At 43.8% G+C, this 23,213-nt stretch overlaps 1 protein-coding gene across 25 annotated transcripts in view; it reads left to right on the plus strand.

Moving 5' to 3' along the window:
• The window catches only part of ERC2 (ELKS/RAB6-interacting/CAST family member 2), a 1,070,068-nt gene that overhangs the window by 779,992 nt on the left and 266,863 nt on the right, over positions 1-23,213 (plus strand). The gene's annotated exons all lie outside the window — the stretch shown is intronic.

The following is a 23,213-nucleotide window of genomic DNA, read 5'->3' on the forward strand; positions in this document are numbered from 1 at the left end:
CCAGTAAAATTATGACAATAAAACCTATACCACTCAACATAAAACAAGTTATAAGAAAATAAAGGTTTGTTGTTCATTGGTGCCATAAACGTTCTCTTACTCAGAGCCAGGACTAACCAGTTCCAATAGGCTTGCAATACCCCCTGAAAAAAGTTGTTGGGAAAAGGTAAGCCTTAGCTTGCTTATGAAACATCATAGAGATAAGCATTTACTGAAGTATACGGGGTATGCATTCCACATTTTGGGGACAACTACCCAGAAGGTCATGTTATTAGTTCTGACCTATTTCAGTGATAGGACCTTGAGTAGTGCTTTTTCACTTTTTCACTTAAATTCTGGGTGCTGAGACCATATGGAGAAGTAAATTGGAGGCTAGCAATAGGGATGGGCCCGGACCGGTCCGGAGGCCATTGTAAAGGCCTCCGGATCGTCCGGACCTGGGCGATTCAGTTCGGGTGGAGTGGGTAGCTTTAAGAGCGGCGGGAGGGTTTACTTACCCCTCCCGCCACTTTCCCGCTCTGGTGCCGTAATTGCAAGAGTAATTGGGGCGGCAGGATACTTCCCTGCCACCCCTTCCCTGCTGTTACTGTAAAAAACTCCCAGTAGTCCTTTGCGCACGCGCACGTCACAGAGATGTGAAGCGCGCACACGATGTGTGCGTGCACAAAGGACTACTGGGAGTTTTTTACAGTAACAGCGGGGAAGGGGCAGCAGGGAGGTATCCTGCCGCCCCAATTACTCTTGCAATCATGGCGCCAGAGCGGGAAAGCGGCAGGAGGGGTAAGTAAACCCTCCTGCCGCTCTTAAAGCTACCCCCCCCCAGTGCCGGACCGCAGTTGGCGGTTCCGTGCACACCCCTAGCTAGCAATTGTAAGTTGGATGCAAAAGAGAGTTCTCAATAGTCTTGGTTTATTTTATACAAGAAATATTGATTGCTTATTGATCCAGTGAAATTCCTTTTCTGTATCAAAGGATATGATACTATGGGAGATGTCCATAATATTGATGGAGTATTGCAATTAAGTAATCCTAATACTTTGCATAATGTTCCTTAATCTTTAGAGCTTTTAAACCAGTTGTCTGTTTTAGAGAATTTAGATAAGAAAATACCTTGAGGTTCTGAATGCTTTTTTGCTTTATCCTTTTCTGCTACAAGGAAGCACCAGTTAAATCCTCTAACGCAAAGAGAAAATTCCTGCCCTTTAAGTCCTCAAGAAAATTTCATTCATTTCAGGCATTTCTTGGCATCTGTACACATTCAACAGAAAATAGCCTCCAGAATTGTGCACTATATATGCATAAATGTCCGCCTTGCACTTCTGTGGTAGGGATGTGCAGAATCAGTTCACGATTGAATCAGACCACTTGCAGGCCAGTTCAGATGGTTCGATCACGAACTGTTTCGGGCTGGTTCATTGAACTGACCAGCTCAGACAACCATTTTGACCGAATCGGTCTGCATTCTTGCAGTTCAGTCTGAATTAAGTTTGAATTCAGACTGAAAGATGCCAACCCATTTGTGCACACCCCTACTCTATGTAGATTAATACCCTAAATTAATAAAATACCCTAGATTAACACCTTAGATTAATAATTCAACTGTGAATAAATTAGTTTTGCATGGAATACAAAGTACGAAAATTGCACAAAACTGAGAACTGTAATCTTGGCTTTAACCAAATATCTCTCTCCACATGTGCCTACCACTGAAGACTGCCTAGAAGCTTCAAGAGATGCCAAATTCTGCAATTTAACAGGAGTAATTGGCAATATGTTATATAGAGTTTGCACAGCATCTAATTTCTTCCCTTGTCTTCTGGGTACAATTCAGGGCATCTGTTTTGACCTACAAACCTAAGAATTGTTTTGGTTTGACATTGGGGATGTGAAAACAAGTTCAGTGTCGAATGTGTTCGGTTCGGCAGTTCGGGGTTGAACCGAACCATCCCCTGTTCGGGGGGTGGGGTTGCAGACTTAAACAAATATTTTTTTGTTACTTACCCCCTTTGGGGCAGTTGTTGGAGGTGATGGGGATCTGTGGAGGTTCCCCTCCCCCCACTGGCCTCTCTTGCAGCCCAAACCGGCCTGTTTGGCCCCCTCTGGTGTGGTGGCCATTTTGGAGGCTGCTGTGCCTGTGCAGTTGGCTTCTTCATGGCCTGGGTCATTCAGAGGCCAATTGCAGGCACGGCAGCCTCCCAAATGGCCCCTGCACCGGGGGGAAGGCCTGAATGGGCCAAAGAGCCAGCTGAATGAGCTGGTTCGGGCTGTAAGGGAGGCTGGCGGGGGGACACCTCTTCGGACCCCCACCTCCAATAACTCCTCCGAAGGGGGTAACAATTTTTTTAAATAAAAAATATTTACGAACCCCCCCCGGACCAAACTGGGGGGTGTTCAAGGGGGTGCCAGGCTGAACTGGCCCAGTCCGGTTCAGGTCTAGACTCGAACCAAACTGGACCAGCCAGTTCCGTGCACACCCCTATTTGACATATCTGACAGACAGCATCTCCCTTACTTACCAATGTGATGTCAAGGAGCAACAGAACATTCTGGCTTAGCAATACCGTCTGTGCATCTTGCTTTGCTTCTCTGCCCCTTGTTACAGTTTTTCCTAGTTCTTGAACACTCCTTTCTCCTGCAGATTTAATCAAAGGCACATAGAATTCACACCACCTTTTACAGTGAAGGATTTTTTAATATGATGCACAGGTTGATCACTTGATTCCAAATTCAAGTGCAGCAGCTCAGTAAATACTGTAAGTTTGAGCCGGTTTGAAGCCAGTGAGGGCATGGCATATTTAGCCTCAGTCTGATTTGAGTAAAGCAAGTACTGTATGATAAAGTCCAAGCATTAGGAGTGATCATGGCTTAAGACTGGGACTGAGTTTTCTTTACCTTGTCATTTTAACTATAAAACTTAAATACGAGCTTTTCTTTGTCTCTCTTTCCCCCCAACCCCTGCAGTCCTTCTCTTTTTCCATTTATAAATGGGCTCATTCATAAACTGATATGTAGGTTGACACAAAAGTTATAAATCCATTGGAAATGTACTGTAGGCTATTGTTAGTTGGCATACCTAGAAAATCCAGATTTCATGTATATTGGATCTGAATTATGAATATATGTGGTGGGGTTTTTTGTAACTGTAGCATTTGAAAGCATGCTTGACAGGACAACTATCCACAAAATAATAGACTAATTATTACTCATTAGCAAATAGCTCATCATGTAGCAATGGAAATAGTTCATTCATCTACAGGCACTGTTTCTGTCAACACTGTTTCCTTTGGGCTATTGCAGTGATATTTAAAACATAACCTTCTATTTCTGATCACTTGTTCAGCATCTTTATTCATGTGTGCCAAGTAAACAGACGCCTATATTCTCCCTAGGATTTCATTTAACACAGAAACAGCATTATGCCATTTGATGATCTCAGTAATATTCAATTTCCTTGTGATTGTTCATTCCTGGGTGGAACATATCACTCGCATGAGCCACTTGGCCACTCATAAATGTACATTTGAGAATGCCCTCCACAGTAACTAGTTTCCATGTCTGTCACGGTTTTCACCAGATGGTGTTCTTGGTTCAGTGTGCTAACTCTTTGGAAACTTAACCTTTTTGTGGCTGCAAGTCAATCCAGGATTTGGCCCAAAATATTGGTAGGGATGCTATATTCTTTATTTCAACAATATACATGAGAACAACCACCAAAAATGAAATGCCATCAGCTTTGATACTAAAGCATAGAATAAAACATGCTTTTACTTTTGATGGTAAATAGACTTCACACATGCTTTTCTATTCCAAAAGCAGAACTTTAAAATGCCTTTTTGTTTTTATTGTATCATCAGTTGTAGATTATGATCTTTTTTTAGCACTCTTATTCAAGGTGCAAGCAAAATGCAGATGGGGGTCAGGAGTTCCATGGATAACTGAGGCAAAAGGTATTTCTAAAAGGTAAAACCTTTGTGTGCCTCTATATTTCTGTGAAACCACTGTCACTGATGTTAAGATGGGTGCAAACATAAAGTGAGGGCATTTCTTGCCTTGTGTGCACTTTCCTGATAACATGGGTTAAAAGATTAGGCACGCACAGATTCTAATTTGAAGTTTTATGATGTGTTGCATGTCCTGTAAAATATCCTAATGACTATCAGTTACAATTAAATAATTTCCTGTTGTTTTTGCTAGATATAAAGTAACACACTAGAAGTATTAATAGACAAGTCTAATCCTACTGTGCAGGCATAGCATTCTCTCACAGCGATAGTTCAGGAAGATCCATTTCCTGGTGCCTGTTTTTGTCTGTTTGAGAGCACTAGTCTAATCACTCTCCTGTTCTGTGACCAGAGCACCCCCTCTTCCCCAAATTTTTACATCTGCCTTTTGTAAAAGCTGGTTTCTCAGTCTGTAACAAATTTGGAAACCATTTACCCACCAAAGAAGATCAATGAGTAAACTGCCCTTCTCAAATTTGAATCATATGACCTGCATGCTCCTGGAAATGCCTGCAGCCACTCCTTGAACCAGGAAGTCATAATTAGTCAACATGAATCTGGTATCTGACTTCTTTTCAAGCCCATCTTTAAAGTACTAATTAAGGAAATATTTGTGTGCTGTTGTCTGAACTCCTCTCCTTGATTCTTGAAATAATTTGGATCTGTTCCATATTTTCCTCACCTCTCAGCTATGTGTTCCCTTCAGATCTGATGCATTTTTGACACCATTCAGCTTTTGACTTGTAGTTAGGACAGTTAGCCTGAGAAGTTAGGAGGTAATTATTAGCATCCTTTTATAGTGATTTTGTTTTAATAGCACCTGTCTTAAAACCTCTTCTCTTTGAAGGAAAAGAGGATTAATATCTGGCCATTTGGCTGTAGGCACTTCTAAAATGCTAGAGCAAAATTTGTAATTCTTTACTCTTGCTGATTGGGATCTTTTCCCTTTGAACACAGACTGATGTTACTTGGCATGGTTCTGAAAGTGCCCCCAATTTTATTTGTGTGTATTTGTCCAATAGTCTGTTACAATATTTGTCTCTTTGAACAACTCCATTTGTCTAATGAGGGAGATATATAAATGATGTGCTTCAATCTGTTGATGACCTCTACCTTCAGTACCAAATTTCTGCTCATTTTAATGGATATGGATGCAGCCCACACCTTTGTGGATCAAATTTGTGCAAAACTATTTGCATGTGAGTTCCATTAATTCTCAAGTGTGCTTAGCTATGTGGAGAAAGGCAATATTTAAATGTAGCTGATGTCCTGGAAACAGGGATGACATTCCTACTCACCCTGTAGAGGCTGCATGCAAAGTGGCTCCGAATACGTTTAGTAATCCAGAATCCCACTACTGTACATGTATATTTTTGTCATTCACTACTTCTCCCCGGAAGCACTCTTTAACACTTCTAAATATGTCTCTGAGGGTCATGCATTGTACATAGCAGGGCTTTGGATAACTCAAAATCAATATGATAATCATATTGATTTGACTGCTAATATATATTTTTAATAAATTGAATACATACAATATGTTAGTTTATGGTGTGCAGCTAAGTACATACAGTATATTGAATACATGTATGTACTTAGCTTGCACACCAAAAACTAACATATTGAATGTATTCAGTTAATTAGAAATAGATATTAGCATTCAAATCAATATTAGTAAACAAATGGTGCAAACAAATGGTCTGTACAGATAAGCAAGCATTTTAAAAATAATTGCAGGAAAGCTCTGCAGTTATAAAATGCAGACTTCCCCCCATGCATTGTTCTCCAGTGGGGTGGTACATCAATCCATTTTGAGCATTCTTTGTCAAGACCAGAGCTGGAGCACTATTATAGTCAATTGTGTTTTGATTTTTTCAAACATTAATGTAGTGATTAATGTAACAGCGAAAGTTACACCTCACTGTATCTAACATGCAGGGTAGTCTTCAGTCTCTAAAAGCAGAAAGTGGACATAGCTGTGGAGTGAGGTGTGTAACAAACTTCAAAGGAGTTGGTGGACCAGCTCACCATAGAGCAAAATGGAAACTGTTTTGTTGCTGGAGGAGTTTCCTGCAATTTTCTTGTACAGCCTGCCTGTGACCCTTGCACTGCTTCCAGCCAGGGCACTTCAGCTTGTGGACCAAGGGCAGGTCCAGCATGGCAGGCCCAGACTAACAAAGGAGCACTGTAGCGACTATGGGGAATGCAAGGCGGGAGTAGAAACAACGAGAAAGAAGTGGGAGGGTGGGGGCGATGGCCCTGTCCTAGTGTGGGTGACATAAGCACTAGGGAAGAGTGTTGGGGAAAGCTGTAGAACACGAGGTTGCCCACCAATAGAGGATTATCTCAAGACAAGACTATGTCTGAAATACGGGGAGCTTCCCTGTAGACTCCTGCTCACCAAGAATTCAGCCCACCTGGCCATGTGTTAACTCTGCTCTGCATAAAAATAAAGAGATATTGTTGCATTGGATTTTCTGACTCTTCTCTAATATTGGCCACATATTGTAAACCATAACCCTTATGATGTGGTGTTGTCCCTGTGGGGCACTGAGCACAACACTGCACACAGCCTCTTGCCTGGGTGGACAGGGAAGGCTGGCGATGAGGCAGGCTCCTGCATGCCTCCCCGCACACAGTCAAAGTTCTTCCCATCCCGAAGGCTTTGCTACTCATGTGGTACGTGAGTGGGGCCAATGCAAGTGACAGAGCAGGGAGCCGGAGGAGGAAGTCCTACAGCATCCCTCAATGCACTGCCAGGAGTGTAGTGCATTGAGGGATCCTCTTTCAGCCGGATGCTCTTGCCACCCCGCTCAGTGTATGCTGGGGATGTGTACTAACCCTCGCACCCCTAACCCTGGTTCACAGCTGGGGTAGAAAGTCAGGTTGGGCATGAGGGCAGCATAGGGATCAGGATGACTACATGTAGTGAATAGGCTTACTGCTTATTTGTACATTTTTGTTTATTCATATTGACTTGAATGCCATACTTTTAATGTATTGAATATATCTATTATATCCCCCCCCTTTTTTTGTGATCTTTAAAAGGTGCCTCTTTGCTCAGTTAGCAGGGGTTCATGGGATGCATTTGCATAGATGTCAAAAAATCTGAATACAAGTGAAGCTGCATTAGCTATTTAAAGAATTCAAGGTTTTTGTTTGTTTTTTAAATGTACGTGGGTTTCTATATACAGATAGTAAAAATCCCAAAGTGGAACTTAAAATGCATTATATGAATATTCAGTATGTAGAGTATTTTTTTTACAGAGGAGGCATCTGTACATGTTAAATGTACATTTTAAAGTGCCCTCAAACTATTAAAATTAAAAGGGCTTGTAGCATGAATAGGAACATAGGCAGCTGCCATATACTGAGTCAGACTATTGGTCCATCTAGCTCAGTATTGTCTTCACAGACTGGCAGCAGCTTCTCCAAGGTTGCAGGCAGGAATCTCTCTCAGCCCTATCTTGGGGAAGCCAGGGAGGGAACTTGAAACCTTCCCAGAGCGGCTCCATCCCCTGAGGGTAATATCTTACAGTGCTCACACTTCTAGTCTCCCATCCAGATGCAACCAGGGCAGACCCTGCTTAGCTTCGGAGACACGTCATGCTTGCTACCACAAGACCAGCTCTCCTCTCCATGATTTTCAAAATCTTGTACTATATGTTCCTCTTGAGGTTGTAAGGGGACAGATCAACAACTTTAGGTTGGGAACAGGTTTTTTTTAGAGAGTTGAAGATGGTTTGAGAGAGGCATAGCTTCCTAAGGCGTCTTTTGTCCCTCTCTCATCCTTGGTAAAAGATTCTTGGATTACTTAACCAATTTTAGAGGATATCATCAGGTCACAAAAGAGTCTAGCAAACACAGTGTAGAATTTCTGCCTTTTTAAGCCATCAGCACTGCTATATTCTGCTTGGCATTTTTCTGAATCAAGTCTAGAGGCTTATTTATGCAGTTTCTATTAATTCCATTTAAGCTCTGAGAGCCTAATTACAAGCAACATAGAGTTTTGTCTTGCAATCAGTTTTCATATCCACTATACAATACAATCAATGACCATAAAAACTGATCGTATACATATGATCCGTTTTTATGGTAATGGATTGTATTTTTTCCTTATGACCATTTTTATGATATTATTTTCTTATGACCACTGTACATGCTTGATTTCATTTGCAAAATATAGAGAAATTAATCCACTCAACCAAGTCCAACATAGATAAGTTCTTCTGGAGCTGAAGGGAAAGAATGAAAGAAGTTTATTTATATGTTCCTCAGACTTTCTTTCATTGTGGTCTAGATGGTTGAAATTCTCATCCTGGAAAGTACCTCTGTCTCTTGAGATCTATGGAAGAGACAATAAGTCATTATTTGATTTGTCCACAAGGGTTATTCTGACAAATGTATAGCTCAAGGCTCTGTGGAAAATCTGTATTAGGCTTCCATTCTCCAGTGAGACCAGTAGACATCTCTGTTGTTTTAGAATATTATGACATTTTTATTTTGAGTTATTTGTAAAATTTCAGTTAAGAAAACAGAAGTAATTTCCCCCACAAGACATATAATTTTGGGGAGCTTAAAAGTGGATTGAAAAATGTACTCAAGGGATTAAACTATTCTTTCTACAAACTTCTTTTATCTTTGTCCTTTATAAACATGAAGTGCAATGTTGAAAGATAAGTAGCCTGTCAGTGACAGATTACCTATAGTTTTGTTCATCCTGTTTGGCTTAGCTGGACTTTGGGCAAAGCTCTGCTGCACACATCAAAACCTTTGTATGTATGTCATTGGATTCCCCCCCCCCCAATCTTTAGCCCTTTGTGCTGTTACACAAAAATGCAACAACACCCTCTATGCTGAAGCAGTTGAGCATCACTAGCAGTTCTGCATAAGAGCATTTACATGTGAGAGTGGAACTGAAAGATGTTAAGTAAGCAAAAATAATGGCAATTTAGAAACATTTGCTTTACAAATATGTTTGTGGTATAGAGTTAAGTGCAAAAATTTGACGTAACTTAATAGTGGTCACAACTAGAGTGCTTTCACAATGGCCACAGATAACATGTTGTTGTTCAGACATCTTTATCTAAATTTGTGAGTATAAAGGTAGATGCAACAATTTTAATTGTAGTGTGTATCTATCTATCTATCTATCTATCTTTATTTGAATTATCTGATGGACACAATTGTTTCTGTTTGTGAAAGGGACAACTGCTGAAAGTTAATTGTCCAGACCATACTTCTGGAATATCCTTTTCCAGATGAGAACAATGGACAGAAAGGCACTTTTCAAATTGGTGATTCTCTTTATGTTAAGCAGGGGGAGAGTTCAGCTCCACCACAGCATCCCTCCAGTGGCTGTTGCTGGTTTTTACCTTGTGTTTCTTTTTAGATTGTGAGCCCTTTGGAGACACAGAATCATCTTATTATTATACTTTTTTCACTTTACAAACTTTTTGTTGGAAAGTGGTATGTAAATAATAGTACAGTCATCCCTTGCCAACTGCAAGGGGTCTGTTCTCGCAAAACCCACAGTTGGGAAAATCGTGGTTGGGGAGACTAAGAAGTCAGTAGGAATCAGGGAGTTAGGGGAACAACAGTCCTTACTCTCTTCCTTTCCCCCTCTTTCCCCAGCCCTCCACCCACTCCACCTCACTCTCACCAACCCCGTGCATTGAAGAGCCACGAGGTTGCAGGGGGAGAAGTGAAGCAGCAGCAAGAGAAGGAGAAATGCCTCTGCCTGAGCTCCATCGTGTGGAGTGGAGAGGAGAGAAACAGTGGCAGCAGGAGCTAGCTAGGCAGCCAGTCAGAGCCGGACTGGAGACACTGAGAGGGTGCTGGAATGTATGTGGGGGAGGGGGCCGGGTTTTGAGCAGAATGGGTAATTAAGGGTGGGAGTTGGGGTGCAGGGGTGGGGTGAGGCACACCAGGTGGGGTGAGGTGCACCGGGAATATGCCCTGTTGCCCTAAGGGCAGTCTGAGCCTACTTCTCACGACCAATCGGAAGGAGAGGAGGTGGGGCTCTCCAGACAGGGAGAGGGGGAAAGGGGAGCTAGGCAGCTGGTGCGGGGAGAGCCCAGAGAGCTCAGCAGGGCACACCAGGCGAGGGTGCACTGGGAAACTGCCCTGCTGCTCAGAGCCTGCAGCCAGCCAATCAGCCACAGCAAGTGGGGAGGAATGTTGCTGCGTTGCCACATGCTTGTGGGGGGAGAAATTCGAGGGGAGGGAGAAACATGGTGCGGGGGAGAGGAGAAACTCAGTGGGGGAGGGAGGGGAAAACACAGCAGACAGGACCCTGCTCAGGGACCAGGAAATTGAGTTCCGTGGGCTGGCAATGAACTATCTCCCACTCTTCTCACCTCTGCTCCTCTCTCCCCCTCTCCGCTCTGCTCCTATCTCTCCTTCATGCATGAAACCCGGGTATGTTTAAGTCATGGTAGGCGATACCACCTACAAAAATCCAGTTACGTATATTCAAAACCACGTTACACAAATCTGCAGTTGGCAAGGATGACTGTAGTTGCATGTGTATGATATGGGAGCACCATATGTGTTATGCTTGATTGGACAGTTCTTCTGAAATTGAAAAAAATAATTCTTGCCCACTCATGTTGGCATTGCTCTCAAAACTATGTTTGCTATATCTGAGGGCCACTACACAGGATGTACAAGGGCATTTAACTTTGTCCGAACTCTCCTTTAATGAAAAACAGCTGTGGAAGGTTTTGGTTTTGAAATAGAGACTGGTGGATGGGAAGGAGGTGTTTTACCTTTCTTCCTTACCTTGGCCATTCTTCCATTAATAATTGCCTCCGGCTGTTTGTCAAGAGCCAGCGTGGTGTAGTGGCTAGAGTGCTGGACTAGGACTGGGGAGACCCAAGTTGAAATCCCCATTCAGCCATGAAACTAGCTGGGTGATTCTGGGCCAGTCACTTCTCTCTCAGCCTAGCCTACTTCACAGGGTTGTTGTGAGGAGAAACCTAAATATGTAGTACACTGCTCTGGGGTCCTTGGAGGAAGAGCAGGATATAAAATGTTATAAAATAATATAACAAATCAAGATATAAGCAGGATCTCTGAGCGGGAAAATGGCCCCAAAGAAGAGGTCAAAGCACCTCCTCCCCAGGATTACTGGGTTTTTTTGTTTTTTTAAAATGTGTTTTAAAATGAAAGTTAGAGCAAAGCTACATGCAACTGCACATCCTGTGTTATTAGAATATTTTATTTGTTTTTTATTTATATTTAGCTTAGAGAGAATCCATGTTCGAGCAAACATGGGAGTTTCCCAATTCACTCATATGTTGTATCCATGGTCAAGGAAATGGAGGGTGCAGAAGGAGTTGGCAAGCCCAAGGCCTGCCTTACCGTGAGTCCAAGCCTGGGCCAAGTACTGTCTTGCTCAGCCAGACAATTCTTGGCCTCCTGGTTGCTTTCCTTCTTGTTAATGCAAAACAATTAAGACACAAGTTGCTGCATTAAGAGGAACAGTGAGAGAGAGACTGACTGACTGACTGACTGACTTTTAAAGGCACAAACAACAGCCAAGTTCCTAATTACTAGCTGAGCCTGTCTAAAATCTCCACCCAGATTCATAGGGTTTTGATCATGAACTCTATTACTACCAAGTGGCCTAAGTGAACATTTTGAGTGTGTGTCAGGTCTTTATCCCAAGGTGGCAGCTTCGTAGCATGCAGGACTGAATAAGCAATTCCAAGTCTCCATAAAGCACACAAACACCGTAATAAGAGTTTCATTTACATTTAATTATAATACTGAAAGATATACTTGCACCTGTTCTGTGGCAAGCAGCTCCATGCTCATGACATTGTAGTCTCTTCCATATCAACAATCTACCCCTATACCAATCTAACAGAAAGCTCTCCTGCTGCTTTCACCAGACAGGCTTGTATTATCAAGATGTCCTCCCTCTGCACCAGTGTCTGAACCAACCTCCTCCCAAATTTGCAATTTTCTGGCCTTTCTCTGCCTACCCACACCCTTCTAACTTCCTTCCTTCTGTGGGCCTTGTCCTCCTTTGGTGTGGTGAGTCAGCAAGGTACTGTCAGAATTGAGTTGCTGCCACAGCCCTCCTGGGGCTCTTATTGTGGACTTGAAGCCCTCACTGTGTAGCAAAGAAAAAATAGTGTACAAGAACGTACAGAGTCACTTAAGAACCCTGGTTGACATACTGCACAAGAGTACATCAGCCTAGTGATGTGGCATTTGCATACGTTGTGCACATGCAAAATTGGTGCAAATTGTGTTACAGAAGAGCTACCCCATTGGAAATAATGGGCTTACGCTTGTGAAGCACAATTTGTGTAAGTTGCACAAATGTAACATTACTAAGCTAATATACACTTGTGCAGTATGTCAGCCACTTTTCTTGATGTGGCCGATTGTCGTCAACAACTGCTGGTGATGTAGTTTGGTTTGGGGGAGGGCCTGGACACTGAATTTCATGGGTGTGCCCCCAACTCAGTTTTGAATCAGGCTCAGAGCCCCCCATCATAGGGGGCAACAGGAAAGGCTCATCCAGGCTTTAAGACTGAGACCTATGATTGCCATGAACGTTCTCTGTGACTGCCCCCTACTTTGTATAAGTTTAGAAGAGGGAGGGCTTGTGGTGGGGTTGGTGATAACATTCAGAGTGTGATGGGTAGGGGTGTACACGAACTGAAAGTTGCGATTTGGTTCAAATTCATAGTGAATTTGAACGAACCGCTGGTCCGTGAACCAGTTCTGGCTTCCATAGAGGCTGGAACCGCACTGTCTCAATGCAGGCAATTTGCTGGAGGGGAGCGCTGCTTGCTTAGGCTCTGCCAGGGGGGCTTTGAGGGGTGATGTCTGCCAGGATGGTAATAACCTTACTCTACTTTTAAAGATGCCCCCTCATCGTGCATGTGCCCCCAGCCGCCCTTTAGGAGACTTTTCCAGGACCCCACCCCTTTGCTTGTAAAGAGGAATCCTCACTGGATTACAAGCATAGCCCCTCAGTGCCAAACCAGTCTGCCACGGACTGGGCTTGGCTTGGTTCTATAACAGACTGGACTGTCTCCGGTCCGGTTTGCGATCAAACCGTCAAACTAGCCCAGTCCAAGGAAAACTTGTTTGGAATCAAACGGTCAGTGCACACCCCTAGTGATGGGGTCTTGATTTGTATTGTCGGTAAGGAGACAAGAATCCCATTCAGACATCATTTGGACATTCTTCAAAATAATTATTTTCAAGTAGCTCTATTCAAAATCAGCCTGGGATTAGTTTGCTTTTCTCTAGCTAATTCCACATACTTAGAAGAATATTTTATTCCTTCTCATTCATTCCATTTGTATAGACTAAGGCTTGCACCACCATGTCATGTACTCTCTGTTCCTTTGAGTTCATAGTAATACTGATGACTATTGTACATGAATTGTTATAACCTCTCCTAATATCCCAAGACCGGCATTAAATGCTATGGCACTTACAAAAAAGGGACTTGCCCAGCACTTCTGGGGCAAGTGGAGAGAGCCTCTGGAAGTATTTGCACAATTATGCCCATGCTTTGGAAGCACAGAGGCTGGTGCTGGGTGCGTGCTAATGTTAGGAGACTGCAGGCAGTCTTAATCTGGATCTCAGCTAGGGATGGGCCCGGACCGGTCTGGAGGCCATTGAAATAGCCTCCGGACCTGAGCGGTCCGGTTAGGGTGGGGGGGATCTTTAAGAGCGGCGGGAGGGTTTACTTACCCCTCCTGCCGCTTTCCCGCTCTTTCGCCGTAATTCCAAGAGTAATTGGGGCGGCAGGATACCTCCCTGCTGCCCCTTCCCCAACGTTGCTGGGAAAACTCCCAGCAGTCCTTTGCACGGCGCGCACGCATGTCACAGAGGTGTGCACGTCTCTGTGACGTGCGCGCGCGCCACGCAAAGGACTGCTGGGAGTTTTCCCAGCAATGTCGGGGAAGGGGCGACAGGGAGGTATCCTGCCGTCCCAATTACTCTTGGAATTACGGCGAAAGAGCGGGAAAGCGGCGGGAGGGGTAAGTAAACCCTCCCACTGCTCTTAAAGGTACCCCCCCACCCCAGTGCCGGACCGCAGTTGGCGGTTCCATGCACACCCCTAATCTCAGCCACTGTCATCAGTGAAGTTACCCTGCACTGGGCTCATTCAGTTTAATAATTCTGGGCACTGATGCAGGTATGCAATATTTTTTAAAAGAAACATTTTAAAATGCAAAGTATGTTTCTCTGTTTTATGGAAGGTACATGTGCATCCACAATGGTCTGAGCACATGTTTTGGTATACTATTTTTTTCTTTTGAACGAAAGAAGCTGGTTTGAACAGGATCTCTCATCACCCTTTCTCTGAAATCACCTCCTACTGAACCTAGAGCCGAATACTCAGGGTCAGAAGGCAAAGAAAACAACATTTAAAGAGAAAAGTTGATTGAGCTGTTCCTTTTCAATTCAGTTTTCATCAGAACATGAAAAGTGGGATATATATTGTTTGTTCAAATGTTTTTCATTACATTGTTTTAATTACATTGTTGTATGTTAACATGCATTACATGATCATAACTATAGCATTTACAGTTGGAAGGAAAACCTTGCTTACATTTGAAATCTTTATTTTATATCACCCCATCTTCCATTTACCTACCTTAGTAACAGACATGGTTTCTATTAATAACACTCAAAAATTGTTCTCTGACTGACATAGCTGGGGAGTAAAACAGAATTGTTTACACTATTCCATTCTAAATGGGCTGTGATAAGTGGCAAGGCAATGTATTATAGTTAAAGGTTTCTGGAAGACTCTTTAAGAAGGTTAAATTGCAAGACAACCATCAAAAGAGAGCATTTGTTTTGGAGCTCACTTTTCAGTGTTTAATTCTGCCTAGAATTTTTCTGGTGTGGTTAAAACCATTTTTTTTTAGTGTATTTTATTAGCTCCATCTTGAGCACAATTTACAAGCTGACTGACAGTTCAGGGTTATTAAATTTGATCTTCGTGCATTTTAATCTATTGATCTTGATTAAATATGTTGCTAAAATACAGATTTCTTGCACTGTCATATCTGTGAAAACAATTATTACTTTTGCCATTTGTTTAGGCTGTGGTCTCTTTTTTTCTTGTGAACACACATGTTCTCTTTTACAGACACAAGCATACTATTCACATACCTTTTCCCTCTTACATATATATTGATACATCTGTCACACACATGTGTGATTGCATGCAGATGTGTACCCTCATATAAAGACTATTCACATGAGCAGTCCTACTTGGGCTGCCCATGTGAAGCATTGGAATCATGAGCCAAGAATGTTCTATGAGCTATTACCCTGGTAGAAGGGCTCCCAGTTGTGTGTGTATGTGGGCTGTGTGTGTGCAGCCTGTGCGCACACAAAGCTGGGTGGCAAGAAAGCCTGGCTGATGGATAATTCCTCAGTGCACCATGCTCCTGGCGTGGTGCATTGAAGGATGCCAGAGGACTTCCTCCTCCGGCTCCATGCTCTGCAGCTCGCTGAAGTGCAGGTCTCAGCATACAGTGGTGCACCTAGGTAATTTTGGTGCCCGGACCTGAAGGGCTTCAGCGGCGGGCAAAATAGTTGGAATAGAGTGTCACAAGCCCGGGCTGTTCTAATTGTGCTGGAGTGCCTCGCAGTTCCCAAAGGCCGCTAGGCTGAACACTCTGCCTGCCACTGCCACTGCCACCATGGGCATCGGGGAAGCCTGCTCAGTTCACTCCCCACGCACCCCACACCCCAGCCATAGATGTGTCAGCTAGAATTATTGAAGTTTTCAGCACCGTGGAGCAGCAGTGGGGTGGGGGTGGGGTGGGGTGGGGTGGGGTGGCAGTAGGAAGCTCCCTGGACCTTGGATGCCATGGACTGGGGCCCCAAGCTCTAGGGGTAAGAGCACTTCTGGCAGCAGAGCCTTTGAAATAAATTTGATTGTGTGGGAGAGCCTGCCTCCCTGCCAGCCCTCCCCTATACCATTGTTACTGGTCATGTGAATGACCTTATAGTTTCTCTTTTAGAAACTGAAGTTATCAAATCACTGGAATCAGAAGAATCTTCCCAAGTCTCAATGACCTTGGAAGTTATTGAACAGTGTTTGTCTCCACTTGGAAACCAAGTGATAGATATGTGGTTGCTTTTCAGCTCTGGGAATTCCTGGGTGATGATTACAAATGTTTGTAATAACTTCTAGTCTGGCTCTACACAGGCTTTGGGACTGAGAGTGCTGTAGATTGGGATCTACTGGTAGATCTCTGGGTGATTTTTAATAGATAGACAGAGTAATTGTATAATAATAGACCATCATAAAGAGAAAGAAATAAAGAATGCTTTGGGGGACATTCAGGACTCGTTGTTTAGGTGGAAGGACTCTGAACTCTGATGTGCTACTTAAAACAAATCACAGTCCTGAAGCTTGCTCACTCTTGATCTAACATAGGGATAAGCAACCTGAGGCACTCCAGATGTTGTTGAACTATAACTCACATCATCCCGAGCCACAATTTATTGGGGATGATGTGAGTTGTTCAATCACAGCTGGGTTCAACCACTCTCAGGTTGCCTACCCCGATCTCTCTCTCTCTTCATGTGCCTTCTACAATTGGGAAGTTGGTGGCCAGCAAAAGTCACAGATCGTGGTCCCTAGAATCGTAAATTATATCTTCTGTGTCCATTTCTACCCATTCTTTCAGGTTATCCATCCATCCCTTCTTCCTCCTTCCTATTTATATTTTTCCTGCTAGCTTTCCTTCTAGCGTTAGTTTTGTTACTAGCTGAGCTTATTCTGCCCAACTCCCAGAAGCCTCCCTGTTTACAGCAACATCTCCAGGCTTGGAGATTGCATTTTGCTATGCTCAGGAGCTGCACTGCAATGTGAGCTCCCAGTTTGTGTTATGCATGGGGACAATTTGCTTAGTTGGCACTGGACTGGTCGCCCTGAGATTTGGCTGCAAGCAACACAAATTGCAATGGAGATTAGCTTCATACCCCCTCTCTTTATGTGGAGGCCCAGCTAAGCAGACTCCAGAACTAGCTATTGTGAGTTATCTGGCATCCAAGGTAATTTTGGATTTAGGATGAACTCTAAAATTCCCCTCATCCTCTTGCAAGAGAGATAACACCTGTTGCAAATGAAGTAATTAGGCCAGGAAGGGAAAGCGGAGAGGAGCATAGGAAGCTGCCATATACTGAGTCAGACCATTGGTCTATCTAGCTCAGTATTGTCTTCACAGACTGGCAGCGGCTTCTCCAAAGTTGCAGGCAGGAATCTCTCTCAGCCCTATCTTGGAGAAGCCAGGGAGGGAATTTGGAACCTTCTGCTCTTCCCAGAGCAGCTCCATCCCCTAAGGGGAAGATCTCATAGTGCTCACATGGAGTCTCCCATTCAAATGCAACCAGGGTGGACCCTGCTTAGCTAAGGGGACAAGTCATGCTTGCTACCACAAGACCAGCTCTCCTCCCCAGATAAAGCCAGTGCAGCAGCAGACTCCCTCACATTAAGGATGAGTCAGTGATGTAACTTTGAAAAGGTGCACATCCATACTTTTGATAGTTATTGGGAGATTCAGTCCCAACACAGGGTATTATTTGATGCACCTGCATACTCTAGTTTTCATTACAATCAGCCTTGCACACAATAGGCAATTCACACCCTGTCCTACCCAGGAAGGACGATCAGAAACAATACATTCTGAACAGCCCGTCAGAGCTCTTCTACTCAACAAAGTATGACAGTAGAAATGTTTTCCCAAGGCACATTTTGGGATACAAGTATCCCTAAATCCATGACCCACTGTGTTCCGCTTTCCATCTGGAGACTCCATCGTGTGCCCTCTCAGACCTTCCTCTGGGGACTCCATTGTGTATTCCCTTGTCCTTCCACCTCAGGACTCCAGTTGCAAGACATCTTTGTATTCCCTCGTGCCTCTTACTTGGGACACCATCACAATGAAAACTCCAGCAGACCATTTTGGTGCTCTCCTCTCCATTGGGGCCACCCAAGCTGAAATCATTGCCCCGCCTGGCCAATTAGCTGTCCTCACGCTGAGGCTCAGCTTATTGTGCCTGTGTCATGCCCCCACCTGAGGACATTAGAGAGGAGTGGGGGGCAGGTGACTTACCAGGAAGTGAAGAGGTGCCTGAGGAGGTTCAGATCTGTGATTTGAATAGGGAGGTAGTTGAGACAGTCCAGGGTTAGTGTTTGTCACAGGAGGGGCCAGGTGATCTTTGGAGAGAAGGATCAAGATCTGAGCCAGAGATTGAATGGCTGCTATCTCCTAGAGCAGGGATTCTCAACGTGTGGGTCCCCAGATGTAATTGGACTTCAACTCCCATAATTCCCAACCAAAGGCCACTGGGGGTGGGGATTATGGAAGTTGAAGTCCAAGAACATCTGGGGACCCACACGCTGAGAATCCCTGTCCTAGAGGATGCAGGTGAGAAAGACGTCAACAGCAGGTGAGGGAATTACAGAGAAGTAGTCGACTGTCAAGACAGCAGGAGCCAGATTGAAGTTATGGCAGATGGTGGGGGTGGAGTGTTGATTAAGTGCATGTGGCTGCTGGCTATAAATCTGGCAGCCTGTGCCTTGAACAAACTGCTGGAAACAACACATCTAATCTGCCTTGAGCTTGTTGATTAGTTTGTGACTCTAGAATTTGGACTTCTGGTGTTTTGCTGGAAAGCCTGGCATGGGACTATGGTGCTTTCACTCCTCGTTTCTGTATTCATGGTGAGACTTAAAACTTACCATTTATCAATACAGCTGAAACCTGAGCTGCAATTATAACTGGCTATTGTGTCATAAATCTCTGGTCAGCTTCTTCAGTAGAGTGAGCTCGTGACAGCTTGTCTTTAGATCGTTCCCCGCCCCCCAGCGATCTATCCAGCGGGCTTCACGCTGGGACTTTCCTCATGAGGAACCCCACTAACTCCTTCAACTTTCCTGCTCCCCACTTCACCTCCCCGGATGGATGCTAGTCGCCCACTGCCCAAGTTAGATATCTTCGTGAGGACAGATGATATAGCCTCTTGCGTGGCTCCTTCAGGGCTGAATCTATCCCTTTCTATTATTTTTAAAACCTTACCCCACCCTATCTCAAAGTATCTCTTTTTTGCCCACCTGGGAATTCACACATAATCTGGAACGTTAAGCTAAGTGTGCCTTACAGTAGTCTATTTTTAAACATATGTGTAATGCTTTTAAGTTAGGACCGCCTGGTAACTACTTTTATTATTTTCTTCCAATAAACTTCTTTTTGTTAATTAAAATCTCTCTCTCAAACTGTTTTTCTTGAGTTCAGATGCTTGCACAAATTAATACCTCTTGGAACTGTCTTCCGTTTTGAGCTAAATTCCCCACATTTGCCCGAAGTGGGGGTGCTGTCCAATCACCATTGAGACAGTTCCATCAACAGTTGTGGTTTTGATCTAGAATATAATATTAATTGAGTTATGAACAGGGGTTATAGTACCCTGCAGAACTTGTTAGATCAATCTTCACTTTTGATACAATAGATCACTCTGTTTCTGGGGGTAGATGGCTTTGCTCTACAGTTATTTCACTCCTAACTTACTAGCTTTTCTAAGAGTGTATCAATGGAAGTCTGTTCATCAGCCTCGTGGTGGATTGGCTTTGGGGTACCACAGTAAATGGTACCCCATAGCAATTTGGGGACCACAGTAATGGTACTCCATAGCTCTCTACATTGCTGTTCAAGATCTATATACAACCACTGAGAAAGATAATCTCACCTGTAGGTTTGAAGTTCTCACTGGTATGGCACACAATGACACCCATAGTTTTTCACCATCCCCAGATCAATAGTCCTAATGTCTCACTGGTGCCTAGCTGTAGTGGGTGATTGGATGAAATAAACAGCTGCAAGGTGGAAGTGGTATTAGGAGATCCTGGTAGTCTAGAGGGGGTAGGGTTACCCACTACTGATAGGGTTTAGCCTACCTTTGACTGATGAAGTCCACCATTGGTGGGTTGGTCTGGCTTCAGTACCACTCCTAGGTAACTATGTAGCAGTCAGAAGTTCTTTCTGTCATTTGCATCCAAGATGATTGTATTTGGGCAATGTAGGATCAGCAGATTCCCTGAATCCTAACCATATGACAATCTAATATACTCTTTGTTTTTATAGATATTCAGATATTCCGTGTGTGTGTGTTCTATATTAAAAAGCTATGTTAAGTAACGTTAACCAGAAGGTGTCCCTTGCAGACTTGTTCTTCAAAATCTGAACTTTTGTATGGTGTCCCTCAGGGCTTTGTATTGTCTCTGATGTTGTTTAACGTCTACATGAAACTGCTGGGAGAGATCATCAGGAGATTTGGTGCAGGGTGCTATCAGTATGCTGATGCCACCCAAATCTACTTCTCCATGTCAACACCATCAAGATAGAGCATAACCTCCCTAATTCCTGTCTGGAGGTGGTAATGGGCTGGATGAGGGATAACAAACTGAAATTGAATCCAGATAAGACGGAGGTACTTATTGTGCGAGGTCAGAACTTGGGAGATGATTTTGATCTGCCTGTTTTGGGTGGGGTCACGCTTTCCCAGAAGGAACAGGTATGCAATCTGGAGGTGCTTCTGGATCCAATCCTCTCCCTGGTGTCCCAGACTGAGGCAGTATCCAGAAGTGCTTCTTATCAGCTTAGGCTGATACACCAGCTGCTACCATTTCTTGGTATAAACAACCTCAGAACAGTGGTTCATCTGTTGGTAAGCTCCAGACTGGATTACTGCAATGCGCCCTATGTGGGGCTGTCCTTGTGGGTAGTCTGGAAACTACAGCTGGTTCAGAATGTGGCAGCCAGGTTGGCCTCTGGGTCATCTCAGAGAGATCATATTGTTCTCATATTGAAAGATCTACACTGGCTGCAGATAAGTTTCTGGGGGAAATACAAGCCTTAAATGGCTTGGGCCCTGGGTATTTAAGAGAACGTCTTCTTTGTTATGAACCCCACTGCTCATTGAGATCATCAGGAGAGGTTTGTCTGCAGTTGCCACCAGCTTGTCTGGTGGCTACTCGGGGATGGGCTTTCTCCGCTGCTGCCTCGAAGCTTTGGAATGCATTCCCTGCTGAAATAAGAGCCTCCCCATCTCTGACAACTTTTAAAAAGTCTTTAAAGATGCACCTATTCAACCAGGCTTTTAATTAAATATTGTTTTAACAATACAAATATTGTTTTAAGTATTGTTTTAACACACGCACACACCCCAAAATGGTTGGCATATAAGATTTTGGGACTTGCTCCCAAATATATGAATAATGCCACAATAACAGCTAGTGTTACAGAATTTTGGCATTGCCTTTGGTGGTTATCACTATCAGGAAACGCAGAGATGCACAAGAATTAAAAGTAATACGACAAAGTGGGAAATGTGATCTTTTTTGAATCTTACAAGCTGAATCTTAATGTGCCTAAACTAGCTCATCCATTGCTAATTGCATTTCTGTGCTCACTTACACAAGAGACTTTTTCATGTATTGTGCCTTTGTATAAATCCACTACACTATCAGTTTAACACCTGATGTTCCTTGAGCTTAAGTAGCACTGTATTCCTATGATGCAATGGAAAGAAACTATGCTTAATAGGCTCTTCTGTTCTAGTAGAAAAATGTCTCCAAGTGGGCCTAGGACCAAAAGCAGTTGTGTGCTGTTGATAGGAAAGGGATTGGACAGGAATTAGTGGATGAACTTAACAGGTACTCTTTGTTTTTGGAAGGATATATCCTGTTTCTACTGGTTAATAGCAGTAGTAAGCTTCCATACCTGCCAACTATAGGTGGGATGGGGAACAAAGATGTAGAGAGAGACAATGAGAAAAAGTTCTAATTCTAGGTTATAGTCAGGGGCGTAACTACAACTGAAGGAGCAGCACAAATGTCCCTGGACCCCTAAGGGGAGGGGTCCCATTGGCTGGGTGGCACTTTGCTCTTTGCTCCTCCCTGTTCCTCTCTGAAGAAGAAGGAGACCCATCTTCATTTTTTTGTCCCAGCCAGAGACCCATCTTCATTTTTTTGTCCCAGAGCCCACTCCAACCTTACTATGCCCCTAGTTATAATGCAGATACTATAATGCAGTTCTCTGGACCAAGTTTGTTCCACAATAAATCTGTTAGTGCCAGAGGTGCCAGAGGACTCTATCTGAATGTAAAATGACAGATTAACATGGTTATCTTTTGGAATGAGATCAAACGTTTGGGAATAAACAGTTCTACAAATGTTTGCAGACTTACCATCTGTGGATATCTTATTTCACTGTATTTATGCTTCCCAGTTTTTGAATATGAATGATAAAGCCCAGAACAGCATAGTAAGTTTCCTCATCACGCAGGAATAGGGTTGCCAACATTTCATTGCTCGAATAAGGGACACAAGTTTGGGGCTGAGGAGTGGGGCAGGGAGGCGACGGGGTGTATGCAAGGGTAATCAATGGGTTAGGGGAAGGGAGACAGCAGAAAAAGCCTGGCACTCTTGAAAAACGTCAATGCTTGGTGTTTGGAATAGAGAAGAGGATGAAGGGTTTTGCAAACAGCACAAATCTCTTCACATTGACTCCAAAGTGAACCCTATTTTGTTCAGTGGACCTTACTAGAAGGTCTGTTTAGGGTTGTTGCAGCAGCATTAATCCGATGAGCTAGGAGGACTCAATTTGAGATTGCACCAGGGCAGGGGCTATTGTACTGGGAGAAGGAAATAAAATGGTGGCTGCTCCTCCCACCCCTGCTTTTTTAATATTAAAAGACCAGTGATGATTGAGACTTGCCTTTATAGCCCTAAGCAGAATGCCTTAGATTTCTTCTGAGGCAGAATATTTGCAGTATGACCAGCTCATTCTCACCTGGCTTTGCTCAGCAAGACCTCCAGTTCTCCCTTGCTGCAGGGGCCATACACAGGCTACTGTGCAAGCCCCGTCCACCTATTGAACAGCTGTTTGTTCGGTGAGCCAGGGCTGGAGTAGAGCAGCTCAGCAACAGAGCCTGGAGCAAGAAGCAGGGAATGGAGGCATTATGTGTGGAGCTCGTGCCTGCTTCTGCTGCCACCACGCCAGCTGCCCAAAATACAGGAGAAAGAGTGTCCCAGATGGGACAAGCATTTCCCCCAAGGATTACAGGACATCCCAGCCAATCCGGTACTGTTAGCAGCTCTACTCAGGAGTACTGTTCTCTGAGTACTACTGTAACTGCTAGAGCAAA

Source organism: Hemicordylus capensis, chromosome 2 (genome assembly GCF_027244095.1).
Source record: "Hemicordylus capensis ecotype Gifberg chromosome 2, rHemCap1.1.pri, whole genome shotgun sequence".
In the NCBI taxonomy this organism is placed as follows: Eukaryota; Metazoa; Chordata; class Lepidosauria; order Squamata; family Cordylidae; genus Hemicordylus; species Hemicordylus capensis.